At 38.4% G+C, this 5,468-nt stretch overlaps 1 long non-coding RNA gene across 2 annotated transcripts in view; it reads right to left on the reverse strand.

Annotated features, from left to right (window-relative positions):
- Positions 1-963: 963 nt before the first annotated feature.
- Positions 964-5,468, reverse strand: part of LOC112136903 — a 4,948-nt gene continuing 443 nt past the window's right edge. The window contains exons 2-4 of one of the 2 annotated variants that reach the window (XR_002917445.1): positions 4,399-4,464; positions 1,314-1,475; positions 964-1,233 (exon numbers count right to left, since the gene is read on the reverse strand). This is a non-coding gene — a long non-coding RNA (uncharacterized LOC112136903). Of the gene's footprint in view, positions 1,476-4,398; positions 4,465-5,468 lie in introns of both variants that reach the window. The other variant, XR_002917444.1, reaches the window with a different exon arrangement.

Consider the following 5,468-nt stretch of genomic DNA (forward strand, 5'->3'; position numbering starts at 1 on the left):
AAGCCCCCGACAGCTTAGCTCCTGAGATCACTCAAGCACTCAAACCCCTCCACCACGTTAAGGTGGCGGTTCAAGGAGGAACCCAATGTCTTTATCAAATTCAGTAAAGTGAAGTGATCAAATCCAGGATCGTTGATTAGACCACATGTGTCAAAGTCGAGGCCCGGGGGCCAGATCCGGCCCTCTGGGTAATTCTATCTGGCCCTCCAGATCATTTTATTTTATTGTTATTAATGGCCCCAATGTTATCTTGAGCTTATTTCTAACTTGAATTATTTTGACAAAATATATTTTTATGGAGAGCAAAATATTGAAAGTTATTTAAGGCTTAAGTTAATTTATTCTGGAATAATACTCCTGCTTTTTTATTATTCATAATTATGTTAAAAAGTTACAGTTTTAAAATTTAAAAATGTAGTTTTAGAGTGTTCAATAAATGTTTATTCTGTTCGGCCCGTGACATAAGGTGCGTTTTGGATTTTGGCCTCTTCTGTGATTGAGTTTGACCCCCCTGGACTTTAGGAACCCATTTGAAGGAGCAGTCGTGTGTAACCTGAACGCTGCTCCTGCTGCTGAGCCTTCAGTGTCTTAGGAGGACGATCTTTTCTATAAGGTCCATCCTGCCCTGAAAATAGGGTCACCTGTCTCATCAGGCCCTCCCTTGTTTTTTTATTTCCTCAAACGCCAAACCGCAGATGTCCCCTCCTTCATCAGTCATTTTTCCCCCTCAGGTGCATTCATTATGAAGGATCGTGGCCCGTTCAGATGAAACTCATCGTTCCTGATGCTCCTTTGAATAACATCAAACAGATCTGTGCAGATCCGCAAACACCTCCGAGTCTTCAGAGCTCAAAGTGTGTGATGATGCATGAGGTGGTGGGCTGGTTTGCCGCCTCCTCACGGTGAGAAAATATGACCCTGGAGCTCCTGGCAACCCCCACCCCCCAGCAGAGGAGAGCCACCTTCAAATAAATCTTCTTTATTGCTCCATTTTCCCTCCCTTGTTCCACGTGCAGCGCCTCCTGAAGGAGATCCAAATAAATCAGGTTTATTGTCTGGCGGCGTCTCACATTGACTCGTGTGGTCTTGAACTGTGACTCTGCAGCGAGGAAAGCCAAAGGTTTCATCCAAACGTCCCACACATTCTGCTAAAGATCCCCTCTGGAGAGGGCTTCCTGTGAGGCCGTTTAGTCTGTTCCTCCTTCAGGCAGCTCCTCTGTTTTTCTTCGGAGTCTGGAAAACATGCTCTGTTTGTGTTGTGGTGAGCAAGAAATACTGTAACATCAACATCTTCAGCTCTGGCAGTAATTTACCGCTGAAGAATGAGTTTGATGTCACAAGAAAACGGCGGGAAATGTGGCCACCAGATGTCCCTGTCCTCCTCCCAGCTCTCAACGATGACAGCAGGAGCTGGTCGATGTTGTTCTTTTCTTTTCTGCTCTCAGTCCAGCTCAAGGAAAAGTTGTGTTACACCGCTGAGATGAAAGAGAAGCAGGAAGCACAATCAGAGGTCATCTGTGGAGGTCGAGCTGCATTGATTTCAGAGGAACATGAACATGGGTGATTTTCCATGGCGTCTGCAGTGATATGCTGCTTTCTGACAGCCTCACGTGTCATTCAAGAATTCCGTTCACGCCCTTTTTACAACACTGAACGATGCTTTCATGGGTGGCTCGGAAATAATCCTTCTTTACCTCTACACCACGTGTCAAAGTCAAGGCCCGGGGGCCGGATCCGGCCCTCCGGGTAATTATATCCAACCCTCCAGATCATTTTATTTTATTGTTATTAATGGACCGATGTTATCTTGCACTTATTTCTAACTTGTATAATTTTGACAAAATATATTTTTATGGAGAGTAAAATATTGAAAGTTATTTAAGGTTTAAGTTGATTCATTCTGGAATAATATTCCTGCCTTTTTATTATTCATAATTATGTTGAAAAATTACAGTTTTAAAGTATTAAAAATTGGCATTTTGCTAGCTTTTTGGAACATTTTGCCATTTACTACTATTTTTAGGTTATTTCTGAGTTAAGTTAATAATTAGCTACAAGCTAGCAGTTTTGGCTAATTTAGGCTTCTCATTTTAAGTTTTTTTTTACTGTTTTGGAGTTAGGCTAATATTTACACACTAGCTGTTTTGGCTAATTTAGGCTTTTTCCGTTTTTCAGGATATTTTGAAGTTTATCAGTTTTTCCTGCAACATGCTAGCTGTTTGGGCTAACCTAAGTTTTTTGTTTGTTTGTTTTTTTTAGGTCAATTTGGCATTTAGCAATTTTTTTAGCTATCTATCAGCTTCAGCGTTTTCAGCCATTAACTTCAACGTTTTTAGCAATCAATTTCAGAATCTTCAACTATCAGCACTAGCATCTTCAGTGCCCAAATTGCTAGCAATATAGCCTTACTTCTAATTCTAGTGTTAATCCTGTAAGTTCATAATTATGTTAAAAAGTTCCAGTTTTAAAAATGTAGTTTTAGATTGTTCAGTAAATGTTTATCCTGTTCAGTCCGCGAACTAAAGTGTTTTTTGGATTTTGGCCTCCTGTGCGATTGCGTTTGACACCCCTGATCTACACATTCCATTCTTTGTAGAGAAAAATCTCCACAGAGAAAGTTATGGAGAGCTATCATCCCCCTGGTTGTCTAACACCTGGTAAGTGTGGGACCCCTCCTCTGATGGAGGCACCATGTGGTGACTCAGCCCCCCACAGCCCAACCTCTTAATGCTCAGTGTCAAGTGGGGCAGCGTTGGGTTTCCAGCGACGACGACCTCCCATGTCACAGGGCAGACAAGAGAAGAAAGCTGAGCTGCTGGAGTCAAAGGTACTGGGAGTAAATCAGATATTTTTGACACAAATGTATTACTAAAGTAAACATTTTTATTTATAAAAACCAACTGAGCTGTCTGAGCCCCCCCTGTCGGACACAGTCGTAGAGACGTTGAGTGGATTTGTGTTGTGAACCAGTGTAGCGATGGCCGGGTCTACTAAAGGCAGATGTGCATCCATCTTTGAAGAAGTTTGGATGTTTATTTTTGTGGGAGAAACGCAGACATGCTGCAAAAGGCTCCAGGATGACGTCATGAGATGGGCAGCAGCAACACGCAGCGGCAGGCGGAGCTTCAGGAATCGAGTCGTTTTACTTCAGAGTAGAAAAAAACTCACGCAAATAACTAAATAATTTGTTTTTTTGTGTTCCAAAGGTAATATATGATCATATATACATAGTTCACTCTGAAAGGCTTAAGAAAATCATGGCATGGGCCCTTTAACAGTTGATAAACAAAAATTAAAAATGATTAAAGTCTGGAATTTAAGAATTAAAGTGAAAGTGAAAAAACTTTAAAATTCACTCAGCAGGAATAAAAGTGAACAGAACTGACATGAGTCAATATAACCAAACTCCAAGCTAAAGTAGTTCAGAACTAAAGAGGAGGGATGTTAACAAACAGAGTGGTTGGGGGGGGGGGTGAACAAACAGTAAAGAGTGTCTCCATTTGGGGTCAGATTGGACCAGCACAGGGAGAACTTAAACAAAGTGCAAACTCCTTCAAATAAAATCCAAATGTCTGACGTTCAATGCACAACTTATTTATTGATCTGTCATTGTTACCTTGGGGATTTGTTTAATCTTAGTCTATTTTTACTTTTATTTTAATTGTGTAATTCCAAAGGACCATGTTGTTCCACATGTCATCATCCAGTTATGAAATGTATCTGATCAAATGGTGATTCAGTACAGAAGTTTAACCTGATCAATCAATGATTAGTGGTATGTGTTATTTTCTACTCTTTAATCTAGTTTGTGCACCTTGCTGTGTTTTGTTGTTAGTAGTTTTGTGTTGGATGGTGGCAATCATGATTATAACAATTTATGAACATCAACATGTCAGCATATGTATTATTTTTTTAGAAGAACTTGGAAGTCAAACAAATTAATTTATCATGCACAGATTTTTTACAACAGTTAAACAATGAACAATTAAAATTGTGTTTTGTTAATATTCTTACTACAACTATTATGTCATCAAAATGTTTTTATTCATTTATTTATGTGGGTGTTAATTCAGTATTTGACGTATTTGTTGGTTTGTTTTTTTGTGATTTGTGGTTAATTGCTTAACATGTTGGTTCAGGGGCCACATTCAACTGGTCTGATCTCAAGTGGGCCGGACCAGTGACATTATAACCTTTGGTCAATTTGTTATCTTTAATTTTGTTTTTTTTTGTTTATTCCTCAGTTGGAAAAAATGCTTCAAAAACTTAGTAGTCTAATCACTTATTATTACGTTATTTATTATGTTTATTTCTTGATCTCTTGTCTTGTTTTCCCTGTTGCTCTCCCTAGTGGTGGAATTGGCAATGCAGTCATTTATTTAAAGAACCATAACTCACCACAACAAGGGGCTGGAACAGGGGTATCAAGCTCCATCCCACGGGGGGCCGAAATCCAAAACACACCTTAGGTCGTGGGTCAAACAGGATAAACATTTATTAAACACACTGAAACTACATTTTTAAAAATGTAAAACCGTAATTTGTTTTAACATAATTATGAACTAGATATATAGCATGCGATAATAGCGTGAATGCTGTAAGCTGAATTGGGCAAGTGGTGGTAGCTGTAGATGCTGAAACTGATAACTGAACACGCTGAAGCTGACAGCCAGCTAAAACATTAGCCAAATGCCTAATTAGGCTACAAATTAGGTTAAATAATAATAATAAAAAAAACTTAGCCAAAACAGGTAGCATGTAGCTGAAAAAATGGCTAAGCTTTAAAATATCCTAAAAAAGCCTGAATTTGGCAAAACAGTTCATGTGTAATATTAGCCTAAAAAAAATTGAAGAAAAGCCTAAATTAGCCAAAACAGCTAGCATGTAGCTGAAATATTAGCTAGACTCCAACATACCCTCAAAATTGTTAGTAAAAGCCAAAATAGTCCAAAAAGCTAGTAAACTTTAATACAGTAACTCTTTAATATAATTATGAATAATAAAAAGGCAGGAATATTATTCCAGAATGAATCAATTTAAACCTTAAATAACTTTCAAGATTTTACTCTCCATGAAAATACATATTTTTTCAAAATAATACAAGTTAGAAATAAACGCAAGATAACATTGGGTCCATTAATAACAATAAAATGATCTGGAGGGCCGGATAGAATTACCCAGAGGGCCGGATCCAGCCCCCGGGCCTTGACTTTGCCACATGTGGTCTAGAAACTTACTTTTTTCCCCCCAACATCCTTGTATGTTTTTCTCTTCATGACTTGGCTGGACCCTGGTATAGTAAAAAGTCGTTCACCTAAAGTTTGTTTTGACAAGTACACTTGATTATAAGTATAGCAAGTGCACTATAGACTGCGTTTACGCAGTATAAGAAGTATACTAACTTAACACTTTTTCAGACTATATTGAAATATTTTAGGTTTACAATATATAGTATTATAAAAAGTAAA

This window comes from Oryzias melastigma, linkage group LG4 (genome assembly GCF_002922805.2).
Source record: "Oryzias melastigma strain HK-1 linkage group LG4, ASM292280v2, whole genome shotgun sequence".
Classification (NCBI taxonomy): domain Eukaryota; kingdom Metazoa; phylum Chordata; class Actinopteri; order Beloniformes; family Adrianichthyidae; genus Oryzias; species Oryzias melastigma.